Source organism: Sipha flava, unplaced genomic scaffold (assembly GCF_003268045.1).
Source record: "Sipha flava isolate LNK unplaced genomic scaffold, YSA_version1 87_pilon_pilon, whole genome shotgun sequence".
In the NCBI taxonomy this organism is placed as follows: Eukaryota; Metazoa; Arthropoda; class Insecta; order Hemiptera; family Aphididae; genus Sipha; species Sipha flava.
In genome coordinates this window covers 1,041,085-1,068,314 of record NW_020273629.1, presented here as the reverse complement: position 1 = coordinate 1,068,314, position 27,230 = coordinate 1,041,085, and the positions used below count along the sequence as shown (strand labels likewise).

General features: G+C 33.2%; 1 protein-coding gene across 1 annotated transcript in view; it reads left to right on the top strand.

Annotated features, from left to right (window-relative positions):
- Window positions 1-719: 719 nt before the first annotated feature.
- Window positions 720-27,230, top strand: part of LOC112693479 — a 98,881-nt gene continuing 72,370 nt past the window's right edge. The window contains exon 1 of the mRNA XM_025568570.1: window positions 720-783. The gene's annotated coding sequence lies outside the window, so the exon portion shown is untranslated. The remainder of the gene's footprint in view (window positions 784-27,230) is intronic.

Here is a 27,230-nt window from a genome sequence, read left to right as displayed (position 1 = left end):
TGTGTCATCCCTCATTATAAGGGTTGAATTTAAAATGGATGTAAATTTGAATTTAGCATCACAAAAATGTATAGATTTGGTATACAGCACAAACTTATCCAATATAATTCAGGAGATATTAATTTATGTAAGCTATTTTACGATTCTGACCACTGTGCCGACTATTATAATATGATGTTTTGTCATTATTATGATTATTATTATGTTTGCCGTTACATAGTAGTATAAATTAAATATATAACTACTACGAGACTTTGGATTTGATAAAAACAAAAACGTTACGCGTATCCTATCAGCGAAGTCGCGTAGCAGTAATGCCGTCCTGTACATAATTTGTTACTATACGCTTTAAACGTATGGCAATAATATAATACCAGAAAAAGAAAAATACAGAATTTAACAAACGAGTCATGCGAATATTAGTATTCGCCTACATAGTCATACGTCGTAAAGGGCGAACACTTTGTATATAACCGCAATTATTTTTATAAACCGTTGGGGTGGACATCGCACAAGGGTCGACGCAGTTTGCCCACGAGGGTGTAACAAATACGTAGTTATTTTAACTTTTCGAAAGCAACGAATGCGAATATATTATATAGATTTTTTTTTTTATATTGTATAGATAATATCTATACAATATAAAAAAAAAATCTATTTGATATAGTATTATGCAAACGTTGCTACTGTGCAGTTTCCGCATATCTCCAAGATCCGATGCGGTGGAGAGCATGGGACTGATGATTACCATTCGTAGATTTGACGTGGAATAGACGTATTACGGTATGTTATTAATCTTTAAATCGGTTCTAGGGTACACGTTTCATGGTTTTTTTAAATAATATATATAATCTAAATCCCGAGGTGGATTCTTCGGCCCGAGAAATGCAAATAATAGGGGCCCACCAGAACGTTCTTATAATAATAAGCTTAAAATATTAACCAAAGTGGCCCACACTAAGACCAACTCATAGGAAAATTCCTCGATATGCCAATTCATCCATGTCCTTCCTGACCGAATGCATGACGTTTCGTTTTCATCCTGATCAAAAAGAGTTCGTCCATCCTTTGCTCTGTTTACCTTTAGTTTTTAAAATTGACGCTAACGCGCACTTAGTTTTCAAATTTTTTCTTGATCGATTCGTTATATGTTCTCTGAAATCCTCCAGCCTTATCCGTTTTATTGGTTGTTCGAGACATAAACTTCAGCCAAGTATTACGAGATTGGTCATTCGGAACTGATCATTCTAATTTGTATACGGCATTAATAATCGATTACCTAGTGTGTCTTATTTCGGATCGCCAATTATTATCAATCCTATTCCTGGATATTATTACACGTTATCCGAGACGTATACTTGCGTTTGAATACAAATAATACAGTCAAGTCTCGGTAACTTGAACCTCGATAGTTCGAAATATTTGATAATCCCACTTGGTATATTCCAGGTCTGTTCAGAGTATTAAAATATTTATTTGTCTTGACTCGAATGAACCGTAATGCCGGTTAATACGCACATTATTGTTGTTGGCCGACGACGGCGGTGTTACATTCATCTCGCCATATTTGTGATTTTCCAACGCCTGTACGTGGTGTGACCTTTATCGCATGAAATCTGCGTCGAAACCGTCGTCGTTGTCGTCGTAATAATAAGAACGCTCTTCCTCGTTGATTACAGCGTTAACGCGCGATCGAGGTCAGCTCTTCGCAGTCCATGGCCGTACAGATAACACGTGAACCGATGGTAGTAAAACAACCTAATGTTGCAGTTGCGTGGCACGTTGTTACGGATTTTAATTCGACGCGATTTTATGACCTTGGCGAGAACAGTACGAGAAAGAAAAAAAAAAAAAAAACGATAAAAATACTGAAACACACATCGGTCGCAGCGTTAAAGTTTGCGAACTTTTACGTGGAACACGCGTCTCGCGGTCGCTATTACGCGTGTACGCCGCCGGTGTATAATCGACCTATGCGACTCCTACTGGCGCGTTATCGGCGTAGAACAACGACCGGCTGCACTTTTCCAACGGGTTTCATAATTCTTTCGTCCCGTGTCCTGTGGCAGTGCCTTTCGCCTCGCGAAGTAACGCTTACGTTTCACCGTGTTCCGACGGCTTTGGTACACCGCCTACGCGCGATCGCGTTCCAAACATTGCGCGCGTCGTGCACGCGGTCGTAACGGACCGTCAACAGAGCGAATATGGAAAAATACAAATAAAACGTCCCGCGCGCGCAGTACAACAGCGCGTCCGGGGACGCGAGAACGACATCGTTTCGCCGTGAAACGCTACAGAGCGCCTAACCCGGATAACGTGCAAGCGAAATTATTAGCGCAGATATCACCGTAATTATTGTTGTTACTGTAGTCAGAGGCCGTCGGTCGAAAACGTGACTCGTACGCGACGGTAACCGCACAAAACGTTTCGTAGAACCGTCCGTGTTACACGCTTATAATAATGCGTTCGTAAGTAACGAAACCGTAATGAAATAAAAACGAATCGGTTATGGGGGCGGTAAGGTTTTCCCCGTTCCCTTCGAGTGCCGTAGACGTTTTTTCGCGCTCGCAATGCCACGGAACGTGTATTATCATCGGAACTATTATTGTTATTATTATCGCGATGTGCGCGCGGTCATAACCGCATACGGTACCGGCACACCTTTATAGGATAGCGCAACGCTATTGCGTTACACCCGCGTTCGATAGGAATCTTTTTCCTGGCCGTTCATCGCGTGGTTTTCGCTTTCGACGCGTGTTATTATTGTAATAACCATAAGAACGTCGTTGCCGCGCGATTAATATTACTACCCAACCCTGCGTGCGCTTAACGAACGATATTTTAATCACAAAACAACGCACAACTAACCCTAACCGTTGGCGTTATTGCCCGGCGACTTGACGCGCACGACGCGCGAAGACTTTTCTTCACCGGTACGGCGTACGTCACACGTTTTACGTGTTCCGCCTTTCGGTTTGGGATACCGGGTGGTCTTTTTTTGGGGCCCAAATGTCACTCTCCATTTTCGGCCGGTGTCCCTTTTCTGACAAAACTTATCGTTCTAACCTTTTTGGCCAGTTCTCGGTGGCCTAAATTGTGGGCGGGACAGGGTGGGCATTTGTCTCTCCCCTTATCACTATCGAAGGGTTGGGGGGGGGCGAACTCACTAAAAATTAGCTTTTCAAATTATTTAATTCTTTACATTACAAATTATTCTTCTATTTTCAATGAGTATTTTACTAATGTAGTATTTTAAAATTTTAAAATTACAATTAATTCCAAACTTCTCATTAAATAATCTACTCGTATCACAATAAAACAAATGCTGAATTATAAAAAATAAAAAATAAGTATACATTTTTCTAAAATCTAAATAAATCTTACTTGTTCTAATATATTCTTCAATTTCATTACTTCTCTATTCCTTTAAATAATTTTGACCGGGTATTTTAGATTTGACCAGTCTTAAAAAAATTTTGGAGACCTCTGCTCTATATTATAGCCTATAGCAGCGATCACCAATGCCCACGGACAAATTTTATTCGGCCCGCAGGCAAGGAAAAAAAGTAAAAATCAATAATAAAATGTATTGTTTATTACCGGCGGAAGCGGATATTATAATAGTTGCCCAGCCTATCTTAAAGTTTGAATAGGTAACCATCTACGAAATGTACCGTCAATTACCGCTGGCCCTCGTTGGCTTTATTCCCGTTGTATTATCGTTGATTAAATAGTATATTTATCAATGTTATTATTACGTTGTTATTTGCTTCGTTTTAATTTATAATCGTATTTATCTTGTATTTGATTATAGATAAGAATAGATGAAAATTTGAAATTGAAAACGGATAGTTTTTGCCTTAGCAAGCGGAATTATATTGTTTTATTTAACCAGACTGCTTTGGGACCTTGCCAGTTTGTTTGATTTGCCACCAGACAGCAGCTGGTTTTTTTTAATATTTTCAATATAATACGTCACTATGAGAATTTTTACACAATTATTTGCCAAAAAATTTTTCCATCATAATAAAACATGAGATTATTACTCTCAGATTTTTAGTCAAAGTACAGTACAGGTGAAACATATTGTTTTTATAACTATTTAATATTCAATCACTAAACAACAGATTAAATTTAAAACAATTTTGTATAAAAAGTATCGACTAATAAAAAATGATGATACATTGGTCAACTAACAACTAATAACTAAACCTAAATATTGAATAGCTGATATAAAAACCGAAAATTTAAAAATATTCGTATCTCCCATAGGCCTTATACAGAATCTATGGTATCTACATTTTTCTGACAATGTGATCTACTGCAGTTTTATATATACAATTTTAATTATAATACTATGGTCGAATGAAAATTGATTTTATATAGATACCATGATTTTTAAATAGCTCTAAAAAAAATACAAAAAACCATTGTACCTACCTGTTATTTTACTTTTTTAATAAAATAATATTATCCTTTATTTATTTAGAGAATAAATTATCATACAAGTATTAAGCTATTTTAAATATGTTTGAACGGTCATTTTCACATTCTCCACAGTTATTATATAATAAATTTACCTACCTAAAAATTATGATTTACGACTTATAAGTATGTAACTCATGACTTATTACGGCTTACTCGCAAATTCTCACAAATAAAGACGCATCGTTTGGTATCAGTTTTGAAATTCTAAGGTGACTTGGAGGGGCTACGTGAAGTTGGCCCACCCTTCTGTTTTTTTAATTATAATTCGCAAACGGCTTCCTCGCAAATTTTGAAAATGAACTCGCAAATAACTCGCAAAATATTGGTATAGGTCTCAGGGTAATCCGTGGAAAAGGGTAGGCCAACTTCACGTACGTACGTGCGGAAGGCGTACGCGACCCGGTTGGCAATGTCATTATGAATTCTTATAGTTCGCATAAAACAATATGTACCGTCGAACCGCTATAGTCTATGTATTAAATATGTGCGTCGAAATGAAAATAATTAATATCGGATAGAAGTTAAATTCATCAATGAAGTCGCGAATAAATTATTCACGAACGCGAAACCCATGCATAATTGATCGATGAGACTATGATTTTGTGTTGTTCGAATACGGCGGAGCTTTAACCGTTCACGAACAATAATAAATATACATGTCTTCCACTAGATACATATTGTGATCTGTGCAATGCGTGCTATATCGTGCGGTTTGTTTCATGTTAAATCACGATTCGTTTCCAAATCAAATTAAGTGGTTCGGTACAACCTTAATTATTTCCGTTTTGTCCCGGATTTATGAAACGCCGACTACATCAACGAACTGTACATAGGTACACAACTTACAGCGTATGTTTTATCCGTTACTTTTCACTACTAACAAACGTCACCTCCGGTTCTTCCCGTCCGAACGATCGAACAACTATAATACAATCATATATTTTATGTTAAAATATTATACGTATAAATAATATTATATCTTCACTTTAAGTCTGGAACGTTAATATTTGTTCAGTTTATTTATTTTTCCCCGCCATCCTTGTCCGATCTCGCCCTTATTTCGTGAGATACTTTCCGTTGGACACAGTTCAATGTTATTAGTATTGTAAATATTATCATGTCGAACACATAATGCCAATGGTGAAAAAAAAAACGAAAATATATATTCCGATGATTTTCCATTGTCAATATAAAAAAAAAAAAAAAAACACGTATTCGTTATTTATATAAACAAATAAAAACTCTGACAGTCGTTACACTTCAAACACAATCTCTCCTTCTTTTTTTTATTTCTCCAAATGACGACGATACTTTCAAAAAAATAAATACATCGTCGCGCCGCATCGGCCGACCGGAGCCGTTTCTGCCTGTACAAGGACGTCGCCGGTGGTGATGTTTGTACACCGGGTTTTATTGGACGGGATTAATGGAAAACTTAATTTCCATCGTCTGCAGAATAAATACAGCTGACTAAACAAACATACTTATCATGCTAAAAAGGGGATCTAGTGGCGGCGTTGGTGTACGTGTAATCCAATAACGACCCCCCCTCATCGTCGCCGCCTCCGTCATGTGTACTCCGAATTCATCCGTAAATATATAATATTATTAATACATACACGCGCAGGAGAGTACAATATAATTACGATATAAACGCGTGTCGTCGGGACGAAAAAAAAAAATAATAGTAACAGAAATATATTAAATAAATAATAATTGCAGTGCATATTATTATTATTTTTATTATTATTATTATATTCGTTTTACGCACGCGGTATGGCCTGCGGGTACCCTGCAGCTGCAGAGGGACCCGACAACCGCCGTACACCGCGTGCGTTTCGAAATAATTTGTCGACATATTGTACGCTGTACCCCCTACAAAAACAACGTAAAAAATATAATTCGTATAGGTTTATTGAACAATTTATGCGACCTAGTTTCGCGTCTAGGCGCGCAGACACGTGCGTTGCTGCGCCGCCGCCGAGGATATGTAAATCCGCGACCGTGCACTACCGTCTTCCATTCAAATTCGTCGTAATCGGTTCGAAAAATGTTCGCTTACCCGTGGTCTTTCTGCGGTTCGAGCGAGAGAGAAAATTTACGAATAAATTGCAATTCATGCACTAAATATGCGGCACGCGAGCTATCGTCCAACAATCGCCAGCCACATTCCGTGTTCCGAGTTCAAATACTTACAAACTGGACGTATACAAATTTTTTTCCAGCACGTCTTTTTTTTTATCTGTTCGATAATTTTTAAATTTATTCAGAAAAAAAAACCCTCATACGTTCATAATATTCATATCATCTTACTTCGTCACCGTTTAAAATTCAATGAGGACCCATAGCTCTGATGCCAATCAAATACAAATTTATGATATAAATCATAAATTTCATGTTCTTTATGGAATCATAACGCACATTTGAGTCGGGTTTTCGGTTTTGTTTTCTCGTGGCTACGAGGTTTACCAACATTTAATTTCAAGTACAACAGCTTACCTAGTACTATCCCGGTTAATATACACATACAACAGATCCAATCGTTTGCTTTTTAATTTTTTTGTTCCGAAATTACATCTGAAAGATATTCACAATAATTGTGAAGCATTATTCTATATCAGCAATATAATACATAAATTAAAAATATATTTAATTTTATGTCAGATTCCAATATTTTGCCAATACTGATAAGTTTGTTGTTTGTTAGATAGTGATATTTTTCTACCTATCAATTATCTTAAATTCAAATTTATTTTGTAATTCAAATATAGGAAGTTGACGACGTCGACAAAGTCTCCAACTTTTTCGTCGTAGCTTGTTGCCTACCGAAATATTCAAGTATTGTATTCGAGTTGATTAAACGGATTATCCATATTGTAATTCCCGCCGCGTACACTTTAACTCGTTCGGCAAAAACAGCGTTGTGAAAATCTATGTCACTGTAATTCTGTGCATCATCTCAATTCGAGTCAAAATGCATTGCACGTGTACATGTGATGCACTCGTATTGAATGCACTCGTCGATAATCACAGACGTGACAGTTATTCATGAATGTTGTACAAAGAGTCCTGCTGAGAAAAAAAAATGTTATTTTTATTACAGTTATGATAATAAACCAAGTATTTTCTTTCTCAAGCACTTTAGGGTTTAGTGATTTTTTTTTTGCAATAATATAAAACATTAATATAAAATAATAACAATAAAAATAAAAAAATAATAACACTCTCATGTAATGTTATAAATAATATTGTTATAATAATACAAAATATCAAAACAAAAAAATATTAATAATATGTCTTTTTAATCAATTAGCTACAAAATTATTAATTAAAATAATACATTGATTTCTCAATATGTCGTCGAAGCGTGCGAAACTATATTTTAACCTTAGAGTTGCTGCATGGTCCGTAGAGCCACTATTATGGTTACGAATATAATTCATTTAACAATTTGAATAATTACTTTTATTAACATTTTTTGTACTACACAATCAAATTTACACTAACGGAAAAATGTTTTATTTCAATAAAAAAAAAAAATATTGTCGAAGTACATAATACGTCTGTTATGGAGTTGGCAGAACGTTCACTGCAGCAACGTTTGTATACGAAGATGAAATGATTGGGCACAAATAAAATGGTTTCTCGAATGCAAGTTTGAACTTCTCTGGGATTCTCCGGACGATGGGTTGTCAGTTGGAATGTACCAAATATAATATTCAGGTCTAAAAGTCATAAATCAGAAAACTCATGAGCTTGTGAAGCGCAAGGTTTATGTAAATATGTTTTTTTCCAAAAATATAAAACAATAATAGTTTTGATGATAAATTAAAGTATGGACGTAAAAAATGTGAATATAACATAAAAAACAAACATTATGCAATGCATATAGCAATTTATTTCCTTAATTATAAGTCAGTAACGATGCAGTATACATTTACGTATACTAATTCATACGATAAAGTACATAAGTATTGGCTTAAGTGTTACTTTCATATGCAATTCGATATTAAGGAGTATCAATGAAGCTCTACAATTTTAAATAAAACTTTTGAATTCCCAAGTACAATGTTCTAGTCACCTTAACATCGTTTAAAAATGTAATTGATTATATAACATGCAAATATTCTTTAAAAATAGGAATTACTATTCTGTTTATTTTATTTTTAATAAAATCAAAATCCTACGGTTATGTTTCCCTGAACCACGAATGTGAGCTAAGTGAATAGTATACTACGGTTCACTTAGCTATTACAGTTTATATTTTACACTGAATCAGTTAAGAATACCATAAAACACATGTAATATCTACGAAATAATATACTAGTTCCGATATTGTATAATACCATACGTAAGCGCTGCTGGTCGGTACGAGTTACTACAACCTTTCTTGGAACTGTAACTCCATAAGGATGCGAAATAAATCGAAATATTATCCGGAATGATCGTGTGAGATATTTAAACAAGTATTACAACTATGTTATTCAACGTTTATTATTTATATGCACGCGTATTACTTCCGATCCGATCAGAAAATACTCATTAGCGTAAAAAAAAAAAGCGTGTTTCTGTTTTCTTCCAATATAAACCTTTTGGTACATGAGGAAGTAAAGTAAACCTCTCGTGGACAACGTATTTTTTTTAAATATTTTTTAATGACTCTACGTGTTTCTCAACTGGGTATTATAGCAAACATAATGAAATTTAAACATGCCATATATATTTTAAAGTTTTAGCTAAAATATTGATGCGGTTTGTATTGTATTGTATACAAATAGACGTCACGTACCTACAACAAATGCTCCGTAAATCTATTAGTTCGATTCAATTTTGCGGATTGGTTACCAACCATAATCATCTGTTTGATTAACTATGATGATTTTGTTTCAATATTTTTAATAAACCACTTACTCCTTGAGACTATAATATATTGTAGCGATTGAAATTATCAAAGTGTGGGCTCATTGTATTGTTTGAAAACGGTACAATGAAACCAAATAAAATACTCGAATTTACAGGATTAAATTTTCAAACTGTAAATGTAAATTAAAACTAAAAAATAAAATTACAGATTGAAATGTTTTCAATTTTAATCATTGAATATAATGGGCTATTCTTGAATTCGGCATTAAAGCCGTAAGACACAAAATTATTTATTTTACTACACACAAATATTGTACACGGAAAAATGTTAACATTATTTCCGAACCGTTTTCAGTTCATCGTTCGTCAAAACCGTTGAAAACCGTCGAGACAATTGAAAAACGATCAGTTTAAATTGCCATCTACGCGAGAGTCATTTTTAATTAAAAATAATTATCGCAGGCCTACCATTCGTAGAGTGTTTGCAGAAAAACACCCCTTGATGGTGAAATCACCCCTCACGAGTAGCGTTTCGTTCGGGATCCAAAGTGCATTAACCGTTTTGCAATATAGCTCGTGCACAGATGAGTTTGTTAAGTGTCGTTATTTATATTCCAATGATCGATGTCGGCGATTGGTTTCGTGGACCTTGGACCTGAGGAATAATGCGCGCGGTGCGTTAAAAGTATGAACAGGTCGATTCGCAGACTGCGAACGGATATTAATTTTAACCGTACATCGCAGTCCATTAGTTACCGGCCCCGGTCGGTCGGTGTCCGCCGCGGTCTTTATTAATGAGCGTCGCGAGTTTCCGAAGACCGAACTCGGACCGTTTCTAATCACTACGGACCGAACGTCCACTTCTGACACAAATTCAATGGGTCTCCAAGAAATAAATGTAAACTTGTCGTGCCGGTGATTAATTATTATTTACCGATAGATTGTATACACATACATATATGTATCGTTGACGGGTACAATGCTATGTGATGGTCGATAATCGTAAAAATAATAATAATTAAGCTTAAAATAAAAATAATAACGAAGAAAATGTGTTATAAATAATTGTAATCGTTTCCAACATCTGTTCGATCGCAGCGATTATGCAACCATCTTCATAAACTATGGACACGTGCGTGTTATTCCGAAGCGTCCGATTGACAACGCGACGTGTTATAATACGAGGAAAACAATATCAGGAAACGGTCAGGAATTCGGACGATACGAGAATAAAAAAATATACACGATTCTAGGTTCTGTAGATAGTCTGTGTGGTACCATTTTACAGCGATAATGTATCACTAAAATTATTATTATCCCATTCACTTTTCGTAGACTTTGTTAGGTCGGTCAAATTTTAGGTAGGATGATTTTTATTTTCATTTTTTCATTTTCTCGTGCCGAACGAACCGATAAACGTAATTTTTTCCTTTATCATTTTATCTCTTTTTCGTACATCATTATTAATTGACAATCATCTTTTAGTACAAATAACACTACTACATTTTTAATTTTCTCATGAATATATAAAATTTATATTAACGCATTAGGCGAAAAAATAAACGCTTTAGACGATATGGGCGCAACATGTATTTTATTATATTCAACGATTATTAATATACTATCATATTAAATTTCCACAAGTGTGTAACGAAACAACAATAAATGCGCTTACGTTGATATTATTTATACGCGAATCAGTAAGTGACAGGAGCAAAAAAAGTGTTTTTTCAATTTAGTGTAAGCAATTGTCAATTTATTTTACCCTGACAACTAGGATTATTAAAAAAAAAAAAAAAAGGATTTATATACAATGCAGTTCCATTAAGCCTATACCTGTTTAAACGATATTTATAATATATTTGCTATTATACGTACAATTGTATTGTCATAGTCCCCAGCCATCGATCCCAATGAGTGCACTCGCATGACTGAATCAAAGAACGTGTAGGTTTTTATTAAAAAAGGTTTTTTTTTTTATTTAAAGAAGAAATATGATTTTAGGAGATAAATCTTTATGAAAAAAAAAATGAATAGGTTATGTACTCAACAGAACAGAAAAATAAAATATAAGTTAAATTTGTTACGTTTTTTTCCCCAAATGATAAAACTACTTAAGTACTTAATACTTAAGTAATTTTGTCAAAAATTAAATTTTAGACGTCTAAGATTTTTCCGTTAAAATTAAAAAAAAACAATTTAATAACGAGTTATACTATTGAACTATTTTGAATGATATAATAATACATTTATGTTATTAGAGCTGGTTTACGTTTTCGCGATACCTAGAAATATAAAGAGAAAAAAATTATTTTCTATATATTTTATTTATATATATTATATCATTTCTTGGTGATTTACATATAAAGTGTATACATTTAAATATAAGTATTTTAAAGTATAAATACGTAAAATGTTTGGTACAGTATGAAAGCGTTCCCTAATGTATGGGACAAAATGACTAAATGGTATAATTTTATTTCAAACTACTGAAGTAAAAACGATTGACATATATTGTGAAAATTAAAATTATTCACACGAAATAAACAATTACAGTATTTATTTAGTTATGATACACTCATTTACATTATTATTAGTTTTAATTTTTAACATAACATGTTTTGACACAATATAACATATGTGACTCAACGCACCCGATGAATCACGTTTATTAAGTATATGTACTAATACATGATATGTAACGTTAGAAAATTATAATTTAGAGAAGTGTTACGCATCTATTTCTTTGAAAACAATTGTAACTAAAACTCGCTAATTACTAATAATATCTTTATTGGAAATAGAAAAATAAAACTATTATCAAGGATAATAATTTTTTAATATATATCATTCTACGTTTTATAACGTATGAAATCATTATAAATATTGTAATAATATAATATAAACGCGTTATTTTGTCCTCATCCAGTCTTAATGAAAAACCATGTGTACGTTTGAATAAACCGTAATCAAGCAAAAAAAAAAAAATTCACATTCGAGCATTTAGTGTGTCGATCGAATATCTTAATAAATATATTTTTAAATTAAATCACAAATTGTATTTATAGCGCTCTCTAGTTGTAAAATCCTATCGATAAAATAACACCATTGATCTTTGAAAATATTATCTAAAACCAATGCACGTACCTACGATTGATCATTGACTAATATTGTTATAACATTACTCGGAATGTCATGTATACTATTTACATATAATTTTATCAGTTAGAGTCTTTTAATGCGTTACTTCGGTAACCTAATGGAATTAATATCCGAGGGAATAATATGATTGACTGGACTGAAGCTATATTATACTTTATTAGCATCAAATAAAAACAATAAAAGAAAACATAAAATGTCAATGCATTGATATTAATATATCAGGTATACATTCATGCATCTATATTTAAGAATATTTTAGGTACTCATCGTAGCGTATAAGATCGATTTTTCGAGAAAAATTGTATATTGGATAGTAATTTAAAGCTTTCATAAACTTCTCAAATCAGATAGTAATAAAAATATAGTCTATCAATGGATGAAACTATGAACTAATCAAGTAAATTCAGATAAATTTCCGTTATGAGGAAATTGACGCTTTTCTTGAACATTAGAAACTTACAAACAAAGTACTTATACGAAATGTATACTTTTAGTGCGCATAAAAATATGATTTTTGTTTTAATGATCATTTGTTTTTTTTTTTTTTTTACTCTCACGTCATTGTGTACAGTTGTTCTACATAAAATTAAAAATCATTTTTTTTTAAGTACATAGTATAATATTATTATCATAATGTTCATAACTAAATATTGTTATGCGATAAAAATGTTTATATTCCTTGGATGTATATAAAACTATAATATCACTATCAAAGTTTGTATTATACTCGTTGTTTTACTTCTGTGAAATATACGAAAAACAAATAATTTGACAAGATGTAAATTATTATCGCTATACCATATAAATGTTAATTTCCGTAGCTTACAAGATAAAAAAAAATATAAAAATAAAAATAACAAAAACTCGACTAAGTATTGCAGTAAGTATAAACATTACAAAATTATTTTATCGCTAAGGAATTGAATAAAAACCACTGTGAATATCATCAATGAAAATAGATGGGTAAATAAATCATCATTGTTTTCTCAGTAACTTTTCATAGTTATGTTTTATTTTGAATTTATTTGTATTTTACTCCGAACCGTGATCTACCTTTACAATAGTATATAAAAATTTATTAATACTTCCGTTTGTCATTCAAGACCCTTTCTAATGAAACCGTTTCTCTCCACTGCACGTTTGCATATTATTTAATGTATTATACAATATAATATTATTATTTCTATTATTTTGTCCGATATTATTACTTTGGAGTCACGCTTATGCCATTTTTTCTCCATATATTTACAGTAACTATAATTTAATCTTAAAACCATTTGATTTCGCATTATAATAGCTTGTGATATTCGACTCAAATGACTTTTAATTATAATTAAGCTTTGGTTAAACAGTTATTACTCACTATAAGTTTATGAATTCGATTATAAATAGCAACCGAACTGAATTTGATTTTGATTTAGTGAAAAACCGAGTAAATCTTTGAATATCGAAAAAACCGCTACTTGGTCTAAAGGTACGAAAAGGTTTGAGAACTTCTCCAGTTCAAGTAGTCAAATTTACTAAAAAATCGTATTATAAACGCACTTTATAACGATTTAATAATCGTATCTATGAAATGTGCTACAGAAACGGTTTTCTAGTAACTATGATAAAATATAACGTATATCATACTATACACCAGGGGTCTCCAAACTACGGCCCGCAGCATCCATAAGACGGTAAATAAAATATAGATATCTAAATATATGTGTAATTTAAAAAGTCGTTATCGCGGGCACGTATCATAATTTATGACGACAAACATTGCAATTTCCTTTTATATTTTTAGTTTTAACGTCGATAATGGAGAGATTAGTCACATAGACGAGCGGTACGACGAAATCATTTCTTAACGTTTGTACAGTTACATGTCTAAGTTTGCAGTGCCTTTATTATAAATATTATTCTTAATTAAACCTATTAATTCACCAATTCGGCATGTCAGGAAGAGGATTGAAAAGAAAAATAGATTCAGAATGTCGTGTTTTCAATGAAAAGTGGTCGTTTGATTATTTCGTAATTTATTCAGGTGACAAAATAATTTGTTTAATATGTAAAGAAAGTATTTCTATACTTAAGGAGTACAATATTCGAAGGCATTATGAAACGAAACATAAGACAACTTTTTCAGAATTTACTGAGAAATTACGGTTAGATAAATTGCAGTCACTTCAAAATAATTTTTTAATAATATTATTTAAAAAACAAAAAAATATTAATGAAGCTGCTACAAAGGCTAGTTTTCGTATTTCACATCTATTGGCAAAAAGAGGAAAAGCGTTTAATAAAAGAATGTATAATTCAAGCAGTTGAAGAAATTTGTCCAGAAAGAATTGATACTTTTAAAAATATTAGCCTTTCTGCTAACACAGTTACCTGTAGAATTATTAAAATTACAATGTATATATTATTATCATTTAAATTTATACCAATTATATTTAAGTATATTGTAGACAATATTTTATAAAAAGATTTAAAGTTAACTTATATTTGTATACCTATATTTTCATAAAATTAAAAATTATATGTGTTAATAAACTTTTGGCCCGCTAAGAGCATTTGATATTTTTTGTGGCCCTTCAATAAAAAAGTTTGGAGACCCCTGCTATACACAATTTATAGAAACAAAGTTCAATTCCGTGAAAAATGTTAGTTGTTATAACATATAATATCGTTTTTAGTTATCACCATTTAAAAATAGTAGCAATTATTTATTAATTAAATTTCATTATTTAAAAGCAATGAATATATAAACAAAGTCTTTTTTTCTTTTTTTTCAAAATAAGGTTAATGTGTACAAAGTGTTCATTATGAAAACTACGAAGATAAAACTTACCACGGCTCATAAAAATAAAATGCAATTACTTCGATGTGTAATATATTTGCGTACTATTACTACTACTGCGTATTTTTATAACTATTTAACGTGAGTTAATATACATTATACATATTTATAAGTTCTTCGAAGTTCTAGATCTAGATCATAGATATTAAAATATTATTATTGTATGTAAGTATGAGTGTTTTTTTTTTTTTTTTTTTTGGTGGGGGTGTTAGGCGTGGGTCATAAGATTAATTATTTTCCTACTTTAATATGGAAAAACCGCGTGTAAATTAAATCATTTTGGTGTTCTTAAACGGTCGTCTAGTAATAATTAAAGATGTTTCGGAATAATATCTTTACTTAACCTTCCGGTCACGGATCAAAAGCACTGCTGTACGTGCATCTTTCGAAATTTTATTCGTTTTACAGGTCACATCAACTCAATGAATCGCCGCACACAGAATAATCGCATAAAATATTTAATAACAGTCGCGTAAATTTTCATTAAAACATTCGGAGAGTAAAATTTTAATATAATGTTTTTTTTCTGGTGATCGTTTAGCAAAAATACATCCCGGGCACCGTGATAACTACTGGCAGACGCGATTATCTCAAAGCAAAAAATACTCACAGACTTTTTATCGCAATTAACCGAATTCACCGATGCGTTATCTTATAGCGCTATCCAATATTGTTTTTCGAAATATTATTTTATAGTCCACACAAAAAACCCGAACACATTCGGGCATTCGCCGAGCACGGAGCACGAGTGATGGCAGAGAACTTTGATTTTGAAAAGAAAAAAAACCAAGTCTTACCTAAATGATTTACGTTCGCCGTGGTCAATACTCTAAAAAAATAATTCGTATATTTGGTTTGTTAATTTATTTCTGCACTGCAGTTCGGTTTTGATTTATTCCAAACAAACTTTTTCTATGATTTCTTCGAGAGACGATTAACGATTTCAGAAAAACTAAACTCTCAAAGACACTACTCCATTTTCAAACAAGTATTTATCATTTACATCGTACTCACCTATATAAAACGCCGTGTTCAGTACATTTTATTTAATATGCACATATTTTATAAAATCGTGTCAAATGTAGGTATATCGAAAACATAAAATAATCACCTTTATACAGACACTTATTGTGTTTTTATTTTTAATCTTCATCGTTATTCCAATTTCCTATTATTTTTATTTGAAATTGCTTTACACTTGTCAGATCCAAAGATTTTTTTTTTTTATCTTGCATACAAAATTTTCTAAATGACAAAATTCCGATGGCAAATTTATTAAAAAAATCCGGTCCACCGAGTTTGAACTGTACAACAATGCAGTGGTGGTTTAATAACGTGAAAATAATAAAAACTAAAATTTCAACTATGTTTAAAGGTATTTCATTCAATTCACTCAAAAAGTTTATTTTATAATAACATTTTTGTTTATAGTTTAATTTGTAAATCATATTTATATTTGTTTTCCTTGTATTATTTTTATTTATTTCATTTTTTTAAATAACTGTACAATAATTTAACTCTAAATTTTCATGTTTATATTATAATTACATAGTCGTCTGTAATAATCGATAGTTCAATTACAAAAAGTTACAATAAATCTTACCGTGTTAAATGAACCAAATATAATTTATATAAACAAATTATTTATTTATTTCTCATTTTTTTCAGCAATATTTCTTCAATTAAAAATCAATTTCACAAGTTGATATTGTAATAGAATGTAAAATTAAAGGATGTCGTAAAGTAATCAACATTATTCATTTATTCACATATTGGAAATCATTTTTTATGAAATTGTGAGAATTTTGCTGTCGGTTAACTAATGACATATATAGTTTGTGTTAGTGTGATGCAGATTTAAAAATAAAAACATATTAGATTATTTAAAAACCAACATCCGCTAGGATATGTATGAATAATTTGATTATATTCTAAAAACGATGTGTTATTTTCCATTAATTAATACGTTAGATGGGTCAAATTATTATTATTTTTATGGTGTAAAGTCAATTGTATAATGTAACGGCTGTATAATTCCATTACTTCATATTACAAATTACCATAAAATATATTGTTATAAATTATACGACTATTGACGTTAATATGCACCCGACGTATGCTTGAGAGTTAGTTTCTTCCGGCATGCGGCAATATTTATTATAATAGCATAAACTATATCGAAGTTTTACATTATATCCTACGGTTTGTCTATTGGACAGTTTTATTATTGATGGAATTCATTATTACTTAAATATTCATAGTGTAACGTAATAATTATTATTGTATTTTTTTAACATAAATTTCATTTAAGGTCGTGGCGTTTAATTCAACAGCTTTAGTTCAGTGGAGTAACGACACAGTGACATTTGCATAATTCAATCAATTTTGATAATAATTAACAGCCAATGCGTATACGTTTGTTACAAGAACCAATTGTATTTACAAGTAGGAGGTAATAATTCAAACGGACTACATGAGAGCACAAAAACAAAAAAATGTATTATTAATATTAATATTTGTTCGATTTTCCAATGAAAACAATATTCGAAAAAAGTCCCTCTCCGTCGTATTTAATTTAAATTTTAATCACATCTCCATTTTAGAAAATTACTACAAAAATAATGGTAAAACGCAAGAGGGAAAGAAATTGAAATTCAATCGATAATTTTTTAGTTTTCTTATCATGTGATTTTCAGTAAAATGCTGTTAAACCAATAAAACTTACTACGTAGATTCGGTTTTGACATTAATCAAACTAACCTAACCATTAATCATATTAATTATATGTATAGTTCGTAATATATTTTCTAATTAAAAAAAAAAAAATGAATGATTGTTAAAAATATATTTATTCGTAATCGACCGCGTTCGCTAAGTAACAACCCGAGGATACATTATCGTTATAGGTGTTCAGTTCTGTAAAAAGTTGTTAACTTTTATAGATGATAGTTAAACATAACCGTATGTTATAATGCATTTTACATAGTATTCGCGTTAATTTTATTCATTTTTTTTTTTTTTTTATACAACGTACATAATTTTTTACAACGAAAACAGTTTATTTAATGGCTCAAAAAAAAAAAAAAACCCCAAAATAATGCTAATAATAAAATGGTAATGAAAAAAAAAATAAATAAACATGCGTTCGGACTGCATATTAATTAGAACTCTTGTGCATTACTATATACGTATATTACACAAATGTGGGGGTACCAATAACAACTTCGCAAGTATAAACGATGAAAAATTAACCACGCATTATACGATAATAATAATAATCGACGAAACGAACGACGAGGCGTGTTCGGTATTAAAATCGGATAAGTGTACGTAGTACACGCGTCATGATCGCGATTAACTCGAACGCATATTCGGTATCGATTCGCGTGGAGATAAACAAACGAGTATGTATGGAAATGGTGTCGAAAACGACGTGTGATGAAATCATTTGGTGTGTCGACGGAAAACGGGCATCGACGATCGCACCGTTATGTTGTCCTCCCGTCGATCATAGATTACGATTTGCACTGTGTCACTCAGGGGCGTATTTAGACTTACTTCTAGGTGGGGGAGGCGACTCAAATATTTTCTTTAATTCATGCTCAAAATTTACAAGTAAAATTTTTGTTAATATTTAAATCAAATGAATCCTTAATATTTATGGTTTTTTTTTTTTTTAACCTTATGCCGGATCCACTTATAATTGACTTTTGTGTAATTCTTTTTTAACACCTGTCTCTGTTTTGAAAGTTACGCTTGTGTTTTATTTGATTTTTCACTGAGTATGGGCACTGCGTCCGTTCACCTTTAATTATTATATTTCAATATGTTTTTTTGTAATTTTTCTTATCACTCATTTTTATAGAAAATCAAAATTGTTAATTAATTCGATTTCGTTATAAAACGATACACATTGAAAAATATTTGAAATGTGCTTCTCACATATAATCGATTCCTTAAATACGGATTCAGGGGGAGGTGATCGCTCCCTTCGCCCCTCCTAAAATACGCCCCCTAGTGTCATTGCAATTCAAAATCAAAATCGAAAAATCAAAATAGAGGACGCCGCCGAGACCGTGGCCGCGGGAACGGGCTTGCGAATCGTCGCACGGTCAACGATCGTCTCGGGGTAAATACGCCAACGGATTTCTCAAGAAATCGCACTAGCCAGGCGATCCACGCGTTTCGCGCGAAGCCCTGGACAAATGCCTCGTTTTGGCTCCCCCTAACGCCGGCCCTGTTCGTATCGTCTCCGACCGGTCCGCGCAAAAGAAACGTGCGTCGCGGAGACAACGTGTACGAACTCGCGCAGGACTTGGAGTACGTAATACCCGTTGTACGCGGACAGACGTTATTACTGCGGTATCGTTACGGACACTGTTCGTGTTATTATTACTACCCCATACGTACGATTTATTACAACGTTAACGTAAGCGACCCGTGTATACGATACACAGGTATACTTACGCGTGTACGTATTGTTATGTAAATATGTCTCGTGAAACGAAAGATATTATGATTTAAATATCGTCGTTATTACCGTGTGTGTCGTTTCGTGTCGGCCGCATATGCGTGTAATAATAATAAAATAATTATGATAAAACGACAAAGTTCTCCCTGCCCGGGCCGACACCTCCTCTCTTCGGGTCTTGGGTTCGACGCGATCAAGAGCGTAACCAATGGGGAAGGGGTTTCGGGTCCGGACCCCCCCCCCGTTGAAATGTCTACATACTCAACGATTTAATAGTAAATAGTATAATAATAGTATATAGTGTATTTTAATTTCCCATTATCAGATAAAATAAAAATTTTGGACAGATCCGTCGCCGGTCGCGTTTGGCGGGCACGAGGCTGTACAATACGTTCTCGTCCAAGGTTTCGGGTCTCCACCGCCGTCGTCGAACTCCGAAATAGTAAAAACCAGTCGTCGATTACTGCGGCACGGTAAAAATAATAACACGGTGATAACGCGACGCGGTCACCTATTGGCCGTAACCTTGGCGCGACGTTCCGACACCGCTCCACCGTCCCACTCGGTCGCTCCTCTTTGCCAACACTTCCTGATCCGTTCGGCAATGCGTTGCAATATTGTTATCGTTCGCGAGGAGCAGTGGGCGAGTCGATGATAATAATCGACTCGCGGTCGTCTGGAAACGTCGCGGCTGTTGTACGCGGCAATGCAATCACTCGTTGCCGCGGTTATTCGTTTTTCGAACGTTTCTTCGCACACCGTGTTCGGCCGTGACGCCGTTATCGATATTCCGGATTTATCACGATAACCTACGATCGTTTCTACCTACGAATTACACCGTATTCAATAATGATTATATTAATACCTATAATTATAATTATAATAACATGTTCTATCGTGTATTGCTCCCGCACTGACACGTCATATCCAACGATTTCGACGAAATATTATTTATAACGATTATGATTTTAATCCGAGTTCCTTGCGTACTTCTAGAAAAGGTAACATCGAACAATAATCATTTTCGACCTCTCATCGTACGACCAAATATCACGACGCACCGTAGTACAAAATGTAACATTAATATATTATCATAAAACTACCATTAAATGACTTATGGAAAAATCTTACCGAAATATACGTCATTTCTCAACTTGGTCCACAATTATTATAATTATTATTATTATAACAACCACTTCTTGGTCTTATGAACTAAATCTATAACGTAAAAACAATCAGTTATTTCTGCCGTCTCCGTTTTGGTCACAGTTAACTTCCCTTGAATTACTTTAAATTATCTCTCTGCACTCTTCATACAATTCCTGCTATATGCAACATTAACTATATAATTTTTGGCTGCTCCTTCTTACTTTCATAGCGCTTACGATCCTTTTCACTCTCAACATTTTCCTAAAAATTCAACACATACTCTTTTCTCGAACAAATTATGTCATTATCCGCATTATGTTGTTCGTTCTTAATTCTGAGTTGCTTATCTAGACTTTTCAATATTTTTAATCATATTATCACAGAATCAAATAAAAATTGACTTTTTACTTAATTGAGTTATTAAATATATTAATACCTAATAATAATAATTTGTGTATTAAAATATTGTTTGTATCATGATTTATGTATTTAAAGTCATCCAATATATTTTAGGCACTGGAGCCTTACGTATTCTAAAAACTCCTCTAATATTGAACATTTATGGAAACCATTAATGAGATTATCATTAATTTCAAATCGATAACACATTCATGATAATAATATCATTCTTTTGTCTCAATAAAACTAATCCCTCACATTATTTTCTTTTTTTTTTTAAATCGTTATACATCTATCTAAACAATCAAGTTAAATACAGTACAGTAGTGCGTTAGTCCCAGATGGTTTTTACTAAAATAGAAAAACTATAAACTGTACACCACTGGAACAGTGTTCAGATTTCAGGGGATTAAGTCCTCGACTTCTCTTTCATTAGCTGTCATTAGATCATATAGTGATGTTATGTATAGAGTATCTCTAAATTATATTATCTACGGGTAAAATGTTAAAAATTATTGTGCCCAAAACTGAGAAATACTTTCGAAATATATTTTTATTTTGGGATCTGTAAATGCGAAAAAATTGTATGTATAACATTATGTAAAACCGCAGAGTGTGAAGTTCAATCATAAGCAAAAAAGGCATCCGTGTGGAAATTTGGAATAATGTTAAATATATTTGGTTTGAAATTGGAAAATGTGGTTTTAGGCTACGGTTTAACCCCCGCTAAGGACCGAAAAATACCTATGTGTTACACCGCTCTACCGGTATAACATTAATATCAAAGTAACGTAATAACGACTACAACGCTAGATAATTATAATTCGATCGTCGCATTAGTATTCCAATTCCCAAAAGACAGAATCCGATCGGATCATCAGTGTAATTTTTGTACTGTTTGCGCAGATTTAAAAAAAAAAAATGTTTTCATTGGAACGCCGAAAGCAGAGTTGCAGGACGCATACGTCGTACATTGTAGAACGAGATGGCCCTTTAGGCCCTTTTTTTTTTGTCAGACCAGGACGCAATGGAGCGCAGAGATTCCTAAATCCTCCCGAAATATCAGAAAAAAAATTTATGAAAAAAACCACATGACCTACAATAATTAACAGTTATTTCAAAGTTACCCGCGAGACTTGCGAATAAAATACATAAACGTACGTGTATATCATACATTGGATAATAAAACTATGCATGTCTGATGTATATAATATGCAAGTATACGTTTATGCTAAGTATATATCGCTATTCATCAACGTTTTACGTTTTTCAAACCTTCCTCCGCCCCCGGAAGTGTTTTCCCTGTCCCTGCCGCACGCCGTCACGGTACTGCGCTTACACACGGTGTCCGAGGACCACGTCGACGTGACGCACGTAGGTGTGTACTCGCGTTGTTGTAAAATACGGTGTCGTTAGCCGTTTCGTTCGGCAGATATGGGAATCGTAAAATCGAGCACGCGAATCGCTTGTGCGCACACCTCACCCGTACAACGTTGAGCACAACCGTGTAATAATTGTTATTATTATTGTCGTCGCATCGCGCGCGGTTCGTCGTCACACGTACCCAGAGGTGGAACTAGGAATTTTTACGCCCGTGGAAAACGTTAAAATTACGCTTTGTCGTAGACCAATAATCAAATACTCTTCTCGAGAATTTTTTCCTCATTATTAATACATAATCATACTTGTTGAGTTTTAACCTAATATCAGTATTCAACAAAGTTAAAAATATCAAATTAGTCGTTAATAATTACAAAAATTACATCCTTTAAAATGTCACGCCCGGGGATGAATCCCCGTCTTCCACTCTCTAGTTCCATCCCTGCACGTACCGTAAACACATCCGAAACACGTTGACGCAGAAGCTCTACATGTATACATACGTAGGTATACCTAACCCTGGAGCCCACTACAGAATAAAGTCCTGGACAATAAAAATAATAATAGAGCGAATTATGTATTAAGTTGCGCCCGCGATTCGTTGTCACCTTATATCGTTCCGACGCGTTGTCAGTTGTAAATTATGTACCTGCAATATACCGTTTATCGCTTATCGAGCACCACCTGTGCGTTACGCGACGACTGTGAACCGAATTGCACAAGCGCCCAGAAAAGTCCTCGACATTTTCCAGCACGTTTTCGACCGTTCGACAATCGTTGTTAATGTTTTCGATTTCGCGTTGCAAACGCGTCAGTTCGCTACGAACACCGCAAGAACCGCCGATATTGCGATTACACCATAATTGCATCAACATCGAAGAGCCACAATCAATGCACCGTTCGTGAACACGTGGAAAGTGGTTATATGAGCCATATGATCCTTCAAAAAATAACCATTAATTTTAGGTCATTCGTGATGTTTCAAAAATTTAAATATGCGATATAACTAAGTAGAAACTTTGTCGTTTGATTTTAAAAATTAACACTGATCAATAGAGTTGAAATTTTAATTAATAATCTACTTGTATTATTATTTTATTGCTTATTATCTTTTTGTCAATTCGTAAAAATGATTCCTCCGATCGTAGTTCCACATCCGTGCCTGCGTGAACAAGCGTTTTTTTCCCACCACTTCAAGTTGCAAATAGCACAATTTTCAATGCATAAAATGTATTAATTTTCACGATAAAAATACAGAAGGGACGATCATGTCGTTTGAAATCGGTACATAGATCGTGGATATGACGTATAACGTAATAAGTACATAATATCATATTAAAATCGTATTACCATTGTATATTTATATATTTATGAAGTAATATAATCTTGTAGAAGTTCATCGTTGAATATATTTATTTTACATAAAATTATTAGGTTTGGTACTTTGAATGCAGTGCAGATTCAATCGGATCGACGGAATATGCTCGTTATGTATAGGTTCCTCTTTACATCATAAATTATTCAGGCGTTAAACATCGCTAGCGAATTACTGGCTATCAAACAATTTTAAATCGCTACTGATGTATTACAATATTATGCGATATTGCTCAATGCTGATAAACACAATTATTCGTTGTTGAGCAATGTAATAAGAACGTTCTTTCTTTTTTTTTTAATACGAGTTGATTAATTAAAATAATTATTTGTGTACGTTCGATAAGCTTTTGATTGTGATTAGAACTTTCACCGCATAAACGTGAAAAAATAATAATTGGAACGATATGTAGTGCGATAATCATAATATAATACTTGAATATGTACGTATATATATACATCTGAATCACTGTTCAAAGTTTATTAATTATTAAATAGGTTGTGAAATTGATAAAAACGAACACGTTTCTGCGTCTTTGTGAAAGAACTGTGCAGGTACTCGTGATAAATTTCTCTGTTCATAAAAACGTAATTAACAGAAACAATAGGTTCTTAGAAAACCATGAGCAGCATATCGTTAATAGTAGTCGACAAAGTTGTATATTTTTATGCAGATTAACGAACGCATGCGCACTCGTACAATAACTAATGATTGAAAAAATTTGTCTGAACGATAAATGTTTTATACCTCAATAACTTACAAAATACGCAAAAGATAATTCACTAAGTGCACGTTTAAATCTTTAGTAGTAAAAATGCATATTTTTAATGGATTTCCACCGTTGTTTCGATTGCACAAACTGGCTTTTGGCAAACGACAATCGTGATACAATATTTATAATCGAACGGCAACTATCCGTATACATGCATATTGCATGTTAGATAATTACAACGTCATCATATCCATAATTTAATAGGATTATATTTATTTTTTTTTTTTTACCGTCTTCCGAGAGGATTGGGGTATTATGAATGATTAATGACCTTCATTCTTAGATTGTTGTTATGCTCATACGCGTAGAACAATACATATTATTATAATATATTATTATATAGGTATTAATATTCTTCGCATAAGCAAACCGAAATAATTGTCTTAATATCACACAATCCATCACGATAAAATTGTATTATTTAATTATTACGGTAACGCGCGATGGACATTACATTATATGTGATCGGGAAGTCGTGATGCGATTAATGTAAATATAACATTTGGCGCGCGTGAATTAGCCATTAAACTAATTATTAACGGACTCGTGTTGTATGTGTACAATGTACACATACAACACTGTTCATACTATATTATCGTTATCGAGCACAAGAAAAATCGATAAACAACTTTATTCATAAATCGCTCGCCGATCGTCACTTTTAATGGTTTTCCGTTCGTTTTACGAAATATCGAACAATTCGTCCATAACAGTTTATTTATTTTATTGAGTTAATCGCGTGGGAAAAACGCTTTTATATCAACGGCGTAATCAAAAAACATCATGTGATCAGTTGAGGTTAGAATACTTTTCGAGACTTAACATCACTTCGGAGAGAATAAAAATAAAAAGACTACGTTCTAGACGAGTTTTCCGCTAATCTGGTACCTACAATATCAATAAGAAGTGATTCTCATTTTTGGACATGCAACCTCTAAAAAAAAAAAAATTAATCGTGCCTCCCAATAAAACATTTTCTAATATTTTAATTGTAGTATATTTTCAATCGAATAATAAATATATGGCAGTACAATTTATAATATAAATATTTGCCTCACGCCTCCCAGTTTGAGAATCGCTGCAAGTAGAGTATTGTAAACAGGACCGAACGAAAATATTCCGTCTGAAACGCGTGTTTTTTGTTTTTTTTGGGTTCCGTCTTGGACAGGTGCGTTACATACAATCATCCGTATAACATATATTAATAATATCTGGTATTTGACGAGTTATCGACGCATATTATGCGGGTACAAAACAATAATAATAACAGTGCATGGTACGAGCAACGCAACGGAGGAAACTGTCTCTACAGCATAAATGACGTAAAACGTCGGTGTGCGGTCAACGGACGAAAAACTACTTAACACGGGGCTTATTTTAAGGTTTTTTTTAAAAGTGCGCATTAAGTTTACACTTTCGCATTACACATTACGCTGTTTTACGCATTAAGTGCGCATTTTTCATTTAGAGTTACGCAAAATGTGTTCAAACGCACGTTAAAAGAAGCCCTGACTCAACGCATTGCGTTGTCAACGCGTTGATGTGCACGGGCGTATCGATGGAATGAATTACATTTTTAAGAACATCTCAACAATAATCTCTTATGGGCAATGCTGAGCATTTCTAATAAATCTGGAATTTAAAGGGACCCCATTTACATTTCCCTAGGTGGGGGCCCGGGCAAAATGATCTCATTGCTCCCTCTAGACGCGGCCCTGATTTATCCGACAGATGTATAACACGATTGGGTAATTTATACGTGCACGCGTGTGCTTAGCGCGAACGCGTTGTTCTCGTTAGCGTAAAATTATAATGCGCACGCGGTAGGCGCACAGTTAACGCGCGAAAAACTGTTAAGCATTACTGTCCCGTAGTCATAGGCGCAACTAGGGGGGCGCAATAGGAGTTTTAGTACTTCTGAGTTCAAATTTAGTGCTCCTGTTTTATTTTTTTTTCAGATCTATATAACCTATAGTAATAACAATTTCAGCACCCCCAATATTTGGGCTCTAGTTGCGCCCATGCCCGTAGCGCACGTATTGTTGCGGCGATTTAACGCGACAGTGATTCTTATTGATTTTCGTTCTTTTGAACTATGTAAATATCTAAAAGTTTATTACCACAACTCATAAGGTATATTCCTCTTACTCAGAAATCGTTTCAGATATTATTTTATTCACCGGCTGAGTCCGAGCTGGTTGTACCAACGATTTCCCTACGCCGTAAAACATGTTTTTTAAATAAAACGCGCGGCACTGTTATACACAACAATATCGTCGTAACCGGTCGGATGACGGACTCGTGTATACGTATTATTAAAACGACA